Below are 15,222 nucleotides of genomic sequence, written 5' to 3' on the forward strand. Positions count from 1 at the left end.
AAACCCCAGTTGCAAAATACAAGTGCTTATCTGTGGCTGTATTTCCTTAGCCAAAGAGTCACCATTTCCTCAATTAAGGTACTGTTTTTATTTACTTTTTGGAATACAGGAAATGTACAAACTGAAAGGAAGAAGAACCTGCCAGATGTAGAGTAGAAAATGCAGCTGCTGAAAATTCAGGGAATCCCAGAATTGTTGTATGGTTTTAAATAATCCTTTTTATTAATATTACATACATGAAAAAATACTGACTAGAGAATTCTACAGATGTATCATAAATCCTGTGTAGTTATATGTATATTCACCTAAATTTGTTTTTACATTAATCTTTAAATTATTCATGTTTTCTTAATTTAAACACTAAACAAATTGTCTGACTGGTACATCCTAATAAAACAGCAACTTAGGTTGAATCAAATAATTTTATTTGATCTATTATCTTAGTTATGTCTGATTAATGGTCATTCTTAGCTTTGGTTCAGAACTTTATAATTATAGAAGGAAAAGTTTCAAATTGTGTAATAAAGTGAGTCCCAGTGTCTGGGAGCACCAAACATTTTTGAACAATTATACTTGATAAGCATGAAATATGGATTTGGTTCCACACTGAACATTCTAGAACAGCATTTAAACATATCATGAAGTTCATTTAAAAGGGCAGAAGTAGAGGAAAATATTGAAACAAATCTTTTGGCTTGACCAGCACATTTATCAATTAGTAGTTTACATAGAATATATTGTTAACATATAACTTAATACAGTCAAGGTTTTGGCAGCATATATTTTAGTTCTTATTGCTGGTTCTTATTGGCTTGGTTTCTGATTTTAGGGTGGAGATGGCCATTTTAAGGGGAAGAATTTGAAGAGGAACAGATTTTTTTTTTTCTGGTAGTGTCTTTTATTTATTTTTATTTTTTAAAGATTTTATTTATTTATTTGACAGAGAGAGATCACAGGTAGGTAGAGAGGCTGGCAGAGAGAGAGAGAGAGAGAGAGAGAAGCAGGCTCCCTGCTGAGCAGAGAGCCCGATGTGGGACTCGATCCCAGGACCCTGAGATCATGACCTGAGCCGAAGGCAGCGGCTTAACCCACTGAGCCACCCAGGCGCCCCGTGTCTTCTCTTTTAAAGCTGAAAAATACAAATTGGCAAGTCTTCTCTTATCTTATATACAATAGAAATGTAACATGGGCTACTAAGACAGCCACACGTCTTACATTAGCATCCTCCAGCTTTGTTTTGTCAGCAAGCCATTCACTCTTATTTCTTTCTTCTAAGATTTCTGTTGGTTTAGAATTATGAAGTCATCTCCTCTCTCTGCCTGCTTCTTTACTTGCCATGATTACTGAGTAAGTAACACATACTGTCATATGACACACCCTGTACTTATGCTGATCTCTGACCTCTGCTAGTCACATAACCTTTAGTGTGTTTTATTTCCTACTAATACTCAGGCTTCCTGAAGTGAGTTCTTAATGAAATATCTGACCCATTGTTTTAAAGGCTGTTCTTTCCCTTCCATGGTTAAAAATACATTCTTAGCTGTAAAGGCATTTGCAGCATTTATAAAATACCTGAAAATTATTCAAATGTTAGTTAAATTCTTTATTTCTTTTTCTTTTGTTTTTATTTAAATTCCACTGAGTTGAGAATTCTTTTATTCTTTTAAACAACTCCCAGTACTCTTCCAGTTTCCTAGTTCCATCGATAGTGCCTTTTATGTGGTACAGACTTTTTCTATTCCAAATTATATACAACCCATAGATGCACACTAAGAAAATTCTTGATTTTACTATTCTTCAAAAAACAACAACAATGAAAAAGGATTATCTGGTGTTTTACCAGGGATGTACCTGATTTGTATTTACTAAATAGACATGAAAAACAAAAGAAAACATTTCTTTATTACACTATTGTAGTCTCTTTTCATCTCATTTTAAGGTTGATTAGAATTCATACCTGAGATTGTTATACATAAGATACCATTCTAACAGAACTCCTGTTACTTTTAGCAACTAATCTCCAGGGAAATTAAAACTTGTTCCCTCTAGTAGGTTCAACAGATACAAGTCTGCCTCTTATCTGTTCCATTTGTATATTTGTTGATCTTACATCAGTATCATTGGATTCAATTTCTACAAAAATGCTTACTTGGATTTTAATTGGGATTGTGTTAAATCTGTATACATCAGTTTGAGGAAAATTGGTATTTTATTTTTAAGATTTTATTTATTTATTTGACAGAGAGATCACAAGTAGGCAGAGAGGCAGGCAGATAGAGAGGGGGAAGTAGGCTCCCTGCTGAGCAGAGAGCCCAATGCAGGGCTCAATCCCAGGACTCTGAGATCATGACCTGAGCTGAAGGCAGAGGCTCAACCCACTGAGCCACCCAGGTGCCCTGAAAATTGGTATCTTAATAATATTAAGTCTCGCAATACATGAGCATGGTATAAACTCTCCATTTATTTAGATCTTTAATTTCTAATTTAGATCTTATTTAGATTAATTATTTAGATCTTTAATTCTAATATTTTACAGAAGTCTTATACATTATTCACTAAATTTATTTCTATATGTTTTGTTTTTTGATGCATTATTTTTTTTAAAGGTTTTATTTATTTATTTTACAGGGAGAGATCACAAGTAGACAGAGAGGCAGGCAGAGAGAGAGAGGGAAGCAGGCTCCCTGCTGAGCAGAGAGCCCGATGCGGGACTCGATCCCAGGACCCTGGGATCATGACCTGAGCCAAAGGCAGCAGCTTAACCCACTGAGCCACCCAGGCGCCCTTTTTGATGCATTATTAATGGTATTTTTAAAAATATCTTCTAGTTAGTTTTGCTAATATACAGAAGTACAATTTGTTTTTCTATATTGATCTCGTATTCTGAGACTTTGCAAAATTCGTTTATTGGTTCTAGTAGGTTTCCTTGCCTCGTTCCTTTATTTGTCCCTTCCTTTCTTCCTTCTTTTTTTTTGGTCTATTCCTTATGATTTTCCACATAAGTAATCATAACATCTGCAGATAAAAATAGTTTTACTTCTTCCTTTCCAATGTATGCTTTTTATTACTTGTTCTCACCTTGTTGTACTGACTAGGACATGTGATAATATTGAACAGAAGTAGCGAGAGTGGACATCCATACCTTTTTTTCCTATACCAGAGGAAAAACATTCAGCTTTTTCCCATTAAGTATGATATTAGTTGTAGATTTTATGTAGATGATTTTTATTACATTAATTTTATTACATTAAGAAAGGTTCCTTCTGTTTCTCTTTGCTCAGTGTCCTTATCATGAACAGGTATTAAACTTTGTTAAATTCTTCTCCCATGTCAACTGAGATGTTTATATGTTTTTCTTCTTTATTCTGTTATTGTGAATTATATTAACTGATATTTGAATGTTAAATCAACTCTACATTTCCAGGATTAAATTCCACTTGATCCTTTTTATGTTGTTTTGGATTTGATTGGTTAATATTTTATTAAGGATTTTGGCACTTACATTAATGAGGGATTTTAGTCCCTTTTTTTCCTTTTATTGTCCTTGTTTAGTTTTGGTATCAGTCTTAATGGTACTTTATAACTAGTTGGGAAGTGTTCCCTCTTTCTTTCTTTTCTGAAAGAATTTGTGTAGGATTGATTTTATATGCTCCTTAAATGTTTGCTAGAACTCACCACAGAGGCCAGTGAAGCCTGGGATTCTCTTTTTGGAAGTATTTTAATATACAAATTCAATTTCCTTAAATTTATTTAATAAATATAGAAATATCTACATCTCTTATTTCTCTTTGTATCAGTTTTGGTAATTTGCCTCTTTCAGAGGATTTATTCATTTCATCAAAGTTGCTGATTTTATTGGCATAACATTGATTATCATTTTTCTCTTGTTATTTTAAAGTTGATAAGATCTAAGGGTAAGATGTCCCCTTTATCGTTTCTTGTATTGGTGATTTGTGTTTTCTTTTTTCTTGGTAACTCTAGCTACAGGTTTATCAGTTTTAATAATTTTTTCAGAGAACCAGCTTTTGATTTCATTGATTATTTCTATTGTTTTTTGCCAATTTTATTGATTTATGATTTATTGATTTATCTTTGTTATTTTTTTCCTCCTTTTATTGTGGGTTTAATTTGTTCTTTGTGATGTTGTGATATAAGAAATTTGTGTATTTGGTCTTCATCACCTGTTCCTGGCACAGAGTTCCTAAAAACACTTATAATTTTCTAACTAATGGGGATGAGAAGAGCATCTTTTGTTATTCATATTCAGTTCCTTACAACCGTCCCTGATTTTCATTTATTTACTTATTTATTTTTAAGTAATCTCTACATCCAATATGGGGCTCAAACTTACAACCCCGAGATCAAGAGTCACTTGCTCTACCCACTGAGCCAGCCAGGCACCCCTATATCTAAGTTAATGATAATGAAACTCCTTTCAACCACACCTGAGTTTATGCTAATGAGTTGTGACTCCAAGAGTAAGGGGGCTGGTTCCCAGAGAAACTATCCCTGTGACAAAAGGATTAAAATTTTCAGGTCTGACCTCTAGGAGGAGGAGAAAGACTAGAGATTGAGCTCATCACCAATAGCCAAAGATTTAACTGATCATGTCTATATAATGGACCCTCCATGAAAGCCCTAAACAAAGGTTAGGAGAGCTTTCCAGTTGGTCAATACGTTGAGGTCTTGGGAGAATGACATGCCCAGAGAAAGCATGGAAAATCTGCCCTTCTTTCCACATATTTTGGCCTATGCATCTCTTTCATTTGGCTGTTTCTGAATTCTATCCTATACAAAAACTGATAATACCAAGTAAAGCACTTTCCTGAGTTCTGTGAGCCATTCTAGCAAATTATTAGACCCAAGAAGGAGGTTGTGGGAACTCCTGATTTATAGCCAGTTGGTAAGAAATAGAAGAGGCCCAAACTTGTGACTGGAGTCTGGAATGGGGGACAGTCTTGGACTGAACCCGTAACCTGTGGGCTAACTCCAGCTAGTGTCAGAAATGTTATGTGTAGAGGAAGCAGTTTTTTCACTTACTTTTCTTTTCTAGTTCCTGAAGGTGGAGCTAGGATCAATGAAAATCTTTTCTTATATGATCAGTCAAAGCTTTAAATGTCCCTTTAACTGCGGGCCACAAATTTAAATGGTATTATTTCAATCAGTTAAAAATATTTCCTAATTTCCCTTAAGATTTCTTTAGAAATGTGTTGTTCGAGGGGTAGCTGGGTGGATCAGTCAGTTGGTTAAGCGTCTGATTTCAGCTCAGGTCATGATCTCAGGGTTCTGGGATGGAGCCCCACATTGGCCTCCATGCTCAGCAGGGTATCTGCTTGTCCCTCTGCCCCTCCCCCTGCTCATGGTCTTTCTCTGTCAAATGACTAAATAAAATATTTTTTAAGGGACGCCTGGGTGGCTCAGTTGGTTGGACGACTGCCTTTGGCTCAGGGCGTGATCCTGGAGTCCCGGGATCGAGTCCCACATCAGGCTCCCAGCTCCATGGGGAGTCTGCTTCGCTCTCTGACCTTCTCCTCGCTCATGCTCTCTCTCACTGTCTCTCTCTCTCAAATAAATAAATAAAATCTTTAAAAAAATAAAATAAATAAATAAATAAAAAGGTGTGAGTTGTCCAATTATCAACTATTTAGGTCTGTTTCAAGTATCTTAGTTTTTTCATTTTTAAATTTAATTCCATTTTAATTTAATTTAGTTACATTGTGGTCAGAGAATATATTATTTCAGCCCTTTTAAATCCATTGAGACTTATTTTTTGTCCCAGAATACGGTCTATCTTAGTGAATGTTGAATGATCTTGAGAAGAATGTATACACTTGAAAAGAATTTTTCTTCTTTTTAAAGTTTTACTTACTCATTTTTAAAGTTTTACTTATTCATTTTAGAGAGAGAGAGAAAGTGGAGGGGAGGGGCAGAGGGAGACAGAGAAAGAATCTCAAGCAGATTCTGTGCAGAGTGCCACATGGGGCTATATCCCATAACCATGAGATCTTGATCCAGGCTGAAACCAAAAGCCAGATGCTCAAATGACTCAACTACCCAGGAACCCCTTGAAAAGAATTATTCTTTTTTTTTTTAAAGAAGATTTTATTTATTTATTTGACAGAGATCACAAGTAGACAGAGAGGCAAACACAGAGAGAGGAGGAAGCAGTCTCCCTGCTGAGCAGAGAACCCAAATCGGGGCTCGATCCCATGACCCTGGGATCATGACCCGAGCCGAAGGCAGAGGCTTCAACCCACTAAGCCACCCAGGTGCCCTGAAAAGAATTATTCTTGAAAATACATGTATTTTGCAGAAGTTGGGTGTAGTATTCTATAAATGACAATTGGGTCAAGTTGCTTGATTGTGTATTTAGGTCTCATATTTTTACTGATTTTTAGTCTACCTGTCTTGTCAGCTGCTGATGGGGGAATACTGAAATCTTTATGTCTGTAGATTTGTCTGTTTCTCCTTTCCATTCTATTAGTAGTTGCTTTATGCATTTTGAAGTTCTATTATTAGGTGCATATATATTTAGGGCCTTTATATTTCTGATGAAAACAGTTGTTTTACATGTTTTGTCCAGTTTTATTATTGCTTAAGTTAAGACCAATACCTGCTACTCCATCATGACTAGAACTAGAGGTTCAGTTTAAGAGTTTTGGTAGTGGAGGGGTGCCTGGATGACTCAGTTGGTTAAGCATCTGCCTTTAGTTCAGGTCATGATCTCAGGGTTCTGGGATTGAGTCCTGCGTCAAGCTCCCTGCTTAATCCCAGGACTTTGTGGAGATCATGACCTGAGCTGAAGGTAGACACTTAAGTGACTGAACCACCCAGACATCCCACATATGACTCTGTCTTATAAATATTTGTTATAAAGCGTTTTTTAAAAACAAATTGTTGAAATAATGAGTTACTTACATCGTCTGAAAATGTTTCATGGTGGCTAGAACATGATGACATTAAGATGGAGCTTGGAGGGGCGCCTGGGTGTCTCAGTGGGTTAAAGCCTCTGCCTTCAGCTCAGGTCATGATCCCAGGGTCCTGGGATTGAGCCCTGCATCAGGCTCTCTGCTGAGCAGGGAGCCTGCTTCCCCCCTCTCTCTGCCTGTCTCTCTGCCTACTTGTTATCTCTGTCAAATAAATAAATAAAATCTTTAAAAAAAAAATGAAGCTTGGAGAATCTTCTTTTTCTTTGTTTTTTTTTTTTAAGATTTTATTTATTTATTTGACAGAGAGAGAAGGAGCACAAGTGGGCAAAGCGGCAGGCAGAGGAAGAGGGAGAAACAGGCTCCCCACTGAGTAAGGAGCCCGATGCGGGTCTTAATCATTGGACCCTAGGATCAGGACTTGAGCCAAAGGCAGATGCTTAACTGACTGAGCCATCCAAGCACCCCAGAGCTTGGAAAATCTTTGAAAGATGATATAGTCCTGATTTCTGTGTTTATTTCTATTCCATTCCTATGGTGCTTTTATTGACTCTCACAGAGGAGTTGGATTTCCAAGGCCTGAGTAACGGTTGTTTATAAAGTAGTTTCCGTGCTCACTAAGGCCCCAAATGTGGAAGACTGCTGATGCAGAGTTGACATTTTCATCAAACTCATGGTTGAGAAAGTCATACTTTTTAAGTGCATAGTTCTGTAAATAGGAAAAATCTGAAGCAAATACATAGGGATGCCAAGAAGAGGACAATTTAGCTTAATACAGAATTGCACAGCTGTCCAAAGTATAAATTGAAGGACCCTAAATGGAAATTGGCCTATGTTAGTGAAACCACCAGCAGAATTGCATAGGAAAATGGTCAAGAAATTTTAGGTGATGTATGAACCATAAATCACAAGATAATACAAAACAACAGGAAAGCATTCTTTTCATTTTAATAAAATGCAAAAATATAGAAACAAATAAAATATCCTACTATCCCACTAGTCTCCTAACTGCCTACATTCTCCCCATACAATGTTAGGAAAAGATGGTAACTGGTGGGTCTGTAAAAGCAGAGAATTATAATGATTTCTCTTCTTTTCTAAAAAAAGCAATCCTGAAGTCAGATAATGAGAAGTATGTACTTAAAATGGGTGAGATGAAAGCCAAACTAAAAGAGAACAGAACAAAACTAGTTGTAGCTGTGGTGTATTCAGTCTTGCCTAATATATTGTCATTCATCCTAAGATTGCTGAGAAATAGTTGCTGTAGATTAGCTATGAGTGATTATTACGGAGACCTCCCAGAAGGCATACAAATGTAGTACCCTTCTTTAAAATGTCATTGGCAAGGGTGCCTAGATGGCTTAGTTAGTTAGTTGTGTCTGACTCTTGGTTTTGGTTCAAGTCATGACCTCATGACTCATGAGATTGAGCCCCATTTTGGTCTCCACACTTAGCTGGGAGTCTGCTTGAAAATTCTCTCCCTCTCCCTCTGCCTCCCCTACCACCTCTACTCACTCACTCTCTCTCAAATAAATAAATAAATCTTGAAAAAAAAAAGAAATGTTATTGGGAAAAAGAAAGAGAATAGATTTATTTTCTTTAATTTTGAAATCTGAAGACCTAAGAAAAATCACCAGGCGGTTGATTTATAGCTATCTGGAGGGATGGTGGACAATAATCATCATGAATTTTTTTTATCTGGTTAGTTTCTCCTAATAATAGCTTAGTGGGCCCTGTAAACAAAGGGAAAGCAAGAGATATAATGGCTTTGTAGTTTAAATAATCAAAAAGCATTTGGACTCAGTTTTTAGACCTTCTCTTTTCTGTCTGTACTCCTGGGTGAACTCATCCAGATTCATGGTCTCTAATACTGTTTACTTACTGAGTATTCTCAGTTCTCTCTCTCCAGCCTGGGTTTGACCCCTAAACTCTATACTCACATTTCCAATTGCCCATTCAACTGCTCCACTAAGACATATAATAGGTATCTCCAACTTCACATGTCCAGAATTAAGGTCCTGATCTCTTCCTTACTCCCTCCTAGCTCCTCCATATTTCCCACATCTTAGTTAAGGGTAACTTCATTCTTCCATTGGCTCAGGGGAAATATCTTAGAGTAATCCTTGACTTCTCTTTTTCTCTTATACCCTACACAGCTATACCTTGAAAGAATTTCCAGAATTTGAGTACTTTTTACTCCTCTACTCCTATGCACATTTCTTGCCCATTGTACAGGACAACCTCCTTACTGGTTTTTACTCATATCTAAATCCATCTCTACTTAAAATTATAACTTTTACCATTCCTATTATCTTTTTAAACTTTTTCATATAGCATTTCTCTACCTGACAAGTTACATAACTTTACTTAATTTGTTTATTAATGGTCTCCGTCCACTAAAATATTCCAGGTACCTTTCTAGATATGGGAAATACAGCAATGAACAAAACACTAGATCTCTGGTCCATGAGTTCCTGATTTCTTTACTTAAGTGTATGGATACACATGGCATTGAAAGAATAAATGACCCTGTGAAATGTATACCTCAAAGCAATAAATAAAATGAATTTTGCCTTAGATTGACTTTCATACTGATTTTAGGTTAAGGTTCTTTCTCTTCGCAAGTAGCTTTCATTTAATGGGTAGCATTGCATAGATTGCAGGTGTACAGTGGTTATGTAGTCTATATGCCCCTAGTCCAAGAGTAAAAACAATTCTCAAGTTCTCTTTGAAATCAGATAGTCCTAACCTCCTCCAGAGGGAGCTCAGGGTCCAGCATTTTCAGTATCTGGCGCTAGTCTCAGTCCTGGTTTAACGAAAGACAAGGCATTCTGTCCTCTGTTCGACTGAACTTCAGTGTGTGAAGATGAGGTACTAATAAAGCAATGTTTTTTGCTCTAAATCAATGTGATTTTTTGCCCCCCTAGAAGAGGGATGCAATAGAAATGCATGCTAGGAATTAGACTGTTTCACATGAATGATTCTAAAATCTATGGACATTTCAAACCAAGCAGTAGATTATTTATATACATTTCAGGCAGCATCTCTTGGGCTTCTCTGACTAATTGCTTTGTGGCTACTAATTATTACAGTGAACAGTATTATTAAAATATTTAAAGCATATTGGGGCACCTGGGTGGCTCAGTTGATTAAGCATCTGCCTTTGGCTCAGTTCTTGATCTCAGGGTCCTGGGATGGAGCTCTCTGTCAGGGTTCATCATGGGCATTGAGCCTGCTTAAGATGCTCTCCCACTCCTGTCCCTCCATCCTCCTACACATGTGCACTCTCTCTCTCTCAAAAAAAAAATTAAAAAATAATTTAGCTGTTCACAGGACCTTTGGAGTTTCCAAAGGATGCAGAGTTATGCTCTGTAATTTTAGTTCTGTTGTCCAAGTTCTCTGAACTTATCCTGACTTCATTCCCTTTGAAAATACATTTGGTGTAGAGATACTCTCTATTCTTGTTGCACACTGCCTGTGAACATTCTAAGGTTATTTGTGCCTTGGTCTCCCATTTGTTTAGATAAGTTGGCTGTAGAGAAAAATACATCAATTATCTGCTCTTTTTTTTAAGATTTTTTTTAAATTTATTTATTTGAGAGAGAGAGACAGTGAGAGAGAGCATGAGCGAGGAGAAGGTCAGAGAGCGAAGCAGACTCCCCATGGAGCTGGGAGCCTGATGTGGGACTTGATCCCGGGACTCCAGGATCACGCCCTGAGCCGAAGGCAGTCGTCCAACCAACTGAGCCACCCAGGCGTCCCAGTTATCTGCTCTTTGAGTATAAAATGTTTCATTAAATATAAGAGTAAGCATGGCTTTACAGTGGCTTTAGAGATTTACACTTTATCTTAGCCAAAAGGCAGAGAGCGTTGGCATTTAGAGCTCTAGGAGAATTGTATAATATAGCTCCTTTTGTAGTTAGGAAAAAAAATAATCTCTGCAGATTCATTATCACTTTTTAGAGTTGTGGTATGTTAAATGGGAGATACTTGTAGTTCTGTTCCATCCTAGGAAAACCCAGTGTAGATCAGAAGATCGCAACTTTCATCTTTTGAGGCTACATTGGACTTTCTCAAAGTCTTTTTACCTTAGTGGAGCAGGTAAGGTGATGTTACAAATATGGCTATGTTAGGGTGTTGAGAGGATGAGTTAGTGGCTAATAGAGGGAGATCCAGGTATGATGGAGCCTGAAGCTTTCACCTTTCAGAGCCCCTTTTGGAGAGAAAGAATAAGAAATTGTTATTCAAAAATTGCTAGGGTATTTTTTTTTTAAGATTTTATCTATTTATTTGAGAGAGAGAGAAAAAGGGAGCACGAGCAGGGAAGCCGGTAGGGGCAGAGGGGGAGGGAGAAGCCCTCCCCTCCACTGAGCATGGAGCCGATGTGGGGCTCTAACCCAGAAGCTGGGAATCATGAGCTGAGCTGAAGGCAGACACAGCTGACTGAGCCACCCAGGTACCCTGAGACTAGAATTTTGGGCATTTTATTTTCTTAAAATGATCCATTACATATTGAGTCTGGCTTCTGTTTTTTACCACATAAAAAAACCTTGCTTTTGATGGGCACCAATTATTTCCTAATCATCAAATTCAGTGGCTTTCCTTAAGTCCTTATTTTCCCTGATTTTCTGTCACATTTGATACCATGAATCATCTTTTCTTTCTTGAAACACTCTCATCTTTTCTTTGTCGCATCATTGTTTTCTTCTCACCTGCAAACACTTTTCTGCTCTACTAATAATTTATCTTCCTACCTTCTTCTCTGTCACCATTCCCTGAAGTTCATTTCTTAGGCCTTCCACTCTTCCCTGTTTCCTTGGGGAAAAATGTGCTGCTCTTCTATCTTGACTCTATCTAAATTGGATTAATTTCCCCCAAACTAGCTTTCCTTTCTCTCCTGGGTTTACTTGTTTCTAAAAATGGTAGCATGGTCTACCCAGTTGAAAGTTGGCATCAGCTTGATTTTTTTTTTGTTTTTTGTTTTTTTGTTCATTTTCCACGTATCTGATAGCCACTAGGGCATCAGATCTACTTGATTCATTCTTTCTAACTCATTTGGTCCTCCTACATTGTATTAACTTTTCATTCTTAACATAACGAGCCTCTTGTATGATTGGGATTCTATTTTTCCTCTAGACTCCCATTTTTTATTGCTTATACTATACATAGTATGTCTAAACAAATAATATGTTTCACATCCTGCTTTGTTATGCTAGTTACCCCTTAAATTATATCTTTGTAATTTTATCACTCAGCCCCAAGTACTTTTATATAAATAAACACCTTAATATGTAAATTCAAAACAACCTTGGTAGTGTGGAGACTTGCTGAAGAATCAATGAATGATATTAAAAATGATCAGTAAGAATCTGACGCATGGTTGTCTCTGAGCAAACTTGTAAGAAGAAATATTGGGAGGGGAGTTAGTGGTGTCATGCTGCAGTTCCTCCTTAAAACTTCAGAGCACTCACAACTGTTTGCCTTTAGGAAGGTGTAGTTGAATATTTTTTGAAGTTTCAGACTTCTTAGATCAAAAGCAAAGCTACTTTTTCATTCCTGGCAGTATGCTTACCAAGTTCCTGACAACATGTATGCTGGATATCCTAAAAAATTCCTATTATAATACATCTCATCAAAGGCCAAAAGGTATTGGTGGTTTAGAGAATGTTTTAGCAGGTCACTCAGGTGAAATCAGATGAAGTCTAGGCCTAGGCAAGGTGGGAGTTGTATTGGAAACTGCACATAAAGCTGAGTCTTTAAAAAGGGATACACTTAGTGAAGGGTGAATTAGACAAAATCTGTTCCTTAAAGACAAATTATAGAGAAGTTTGTCTGTCTTTTCCTTGGTTCTGGATGGTGAACAAACAAAGAAACAAACAAAACAGCTTTTCCTTGAGAATCCATACCCATCCTTCATACAGTTTTGATGTCAGAATTCACACTACATGTGTTACCCTAGAAACCCGAGATTAGAATGTAGCCTAAAGTACTAATGTGTGGTGATCAAACCAGGTGGCTGGCAGAACCAAACACAAATCCTCTCTGGAGGAGTGTATTTTAAACTAGGATCTTAAAGAATTTTCACAGATAAATTTCCTGTGAATGTAAGTTCACTATTAAAAATAAAAAAAAAACACAAAGAAATAAGCTAACATGAATGGGAGTTCACAGAAACAGTAAACAGAATATGCAAAAACTTTATAAATTAAACTTGTCAGATACTTAACTGACAAAGGTTTATTTAATATATGTAAAGAGATAAAGAGACTATTAAATGTAGGATTGAAAATCAAGAGACTATCACAAATAACCAGGCAGGTTTAGAAAAAGAACAAGGTGAAACATCTAGAAATAAAAATATAATCATTAAAATTATTAGAATCCTGGTGGATAGTCCCATAGTAAGTTAGACAGAACTGAAGAGAGAATTAGTGAACTGAGAAATAGATCTAAAGAAATTACTCAGATTATAGCCTAGGGAAATAAGAAGTGGAAAGATAAAGTGGAAGTTAAGGGACATGGATGAAATGTGTGAAAGTCTAATATGCAACTATTAGAATTCTGAAAGGAAGACCTACAATGAGAGAAGGCAATATTTAAAGAAATGGTAGCTAATACTTTTCCAGAATTGATAAAATTCTCAGATTCAGGAATCCCACTGAATCCTAAGAATAATGAAAATGTAACCTACTCTCGGACACACTGTCCTGAAAGCACACAACACCAATTAGTGAAAAAAAAGTTGAGAGCAGTCAGAGAAAAAGACAGAGCACTATAAATGAATGACAGGTAGAATGGTAACTGAGTTCTCAACAGCATAATGGAAATCAAAAGATGGTTGGAGTAATATCTTCCAAGGACCAAGAGAAAATAGCTGTAACCCCAGAATACTAAGGCAGATTAACCATCATCTCCCAATATATGTCCTTTGCTTTTTCTTTTGTAATAAAATTCATGATTTTTTAAAAAGGTTTTACTTATTTATTTGACAGGGAGAGAGAGAGATCACAAGCAGACAGAGAGGCAGGCAGAGAGAGAGAAGAGGGGAAGCAGGCTCCCTGCTGAGCAGAGAGCCTGACACAGGACCCGATCCCAGGACCCTGAGACTGTGACCCAAGCCTAAGGCAGAGGCTCAACCCATTGAGCCACCCAGGCACCCCAAAACTCATGATTTTTAACTGAACCGTGAATACCTGAAATAAAAACTACTTTTCCTAGCCTTCCTTACAGTTAGCCTTATCAAAGAAGTAGTGAAGGTAGTAATTTAAAGTTTAGCAAGTCAAAAGGTTTGCTTTATTGTCTGCAATTGCTAAGATAATGGGAAAAAATATGAAGCAACTATGTTGCTATGCCTGTGTGAACAGGCTTTCTACAGGTTCTGGATCACAACACAGGGAGGTAGTGATCCAAAGAGAGCCTGTCAGTTTTGCTGAGTTGGTGAGGTAGGGATGGATATAAGCTCAGGAAGGCCAACATGGCTACAGTCTGCAAGGCAGCATACTAGTGAAGAAAAAGCTATGTAGAGAAGGAACTTAGAAATCTGCATTGGTTCCTTTCCAATCTTTGTCTGAATACTAATCTGTGAATGTGTGGCAGCCATGAAAATGCATCTCTCAGAAATCCAACTGCAGAGAGTGTGATTGACTTTACCAAAAGAACTGTAAGAATAGCTAGCTACTAGTTGGAACTGGGGAAATACCCCTGGGATTAGATTTTTAGGATATTTGATCTAGGGGAGCAGAATATAAATCTAGACAAGGAAGAATACGTTGATTTGGGAGTACAATCTCAGAACATGGGATTTAACATCCTAGCAAGAATGTTAGCAAATGTAGCAAAATCAGGCTCTTAGAAGCCTGAAAAAAGCTATGGCCAACAGTCAGGGAAATAGAAATCCTGGATTTGCCTTACAGATGGAATAAAGAGGCTAAGTGAAGTGGGTATACTAGAACAAATTACGTAAGATCAGAAGACCACACAGAGAATGATGCTCCATGGGAGGACGCAGGGGGCACGTTTTTCAGTTCCCAGTGAAAGGAGGTGGGAGACCTGTATACTGAAAACTGTAGCAATAGAGACTAATGTTAGGCTCCAGACATTGTTATTTTCTGAAAAGACCAGCTGGCTACTTCACCAAGTCAAGTATGTCAGAATTTTTCTATTCTTGAAGGAGTAGGGTTTCATTTTCACGAGAGGGATACCTATTCTGAGTTTGGCTATACTTCCCTACCTGAAGATTCTCAGTAGCCTGGGGCCTTCAGAATACCTGATCCACAAGCATGTAAATACACACAGT

The 15,222-nt window shown here is 37.2% G+C and overlaps 1 protein-coding gene across 1 annotated transcript in view; it reads left to right on the plus strand.

The window, feature by feature from the left end:
- Positions 1 to 15,222, plus strand: part of LOC122891679 (serine/threonine-protein phosphatase 2A catalytic subunit alpha isoform) — a 135,463-nt gene that overhangs the window by 60,936 nt on the left and 59,305 nt on the right. The gene's annotated exons all lie outside the window — the stretch shown is intronic.

The sequence above is a fragment of the Neovison vison genome, chromosome 1 (genome assembly GCF_020171115.1).
Source record: "Neovison vison isolate M4711 chromosome 1, ASM_NN_V1, whole genome shotgun sequence".
NCBI lineage: Eukaryota > Metazoa > Chordata > Mammalia > Carnivora > Mustelidae > Neogale > Neogale vison.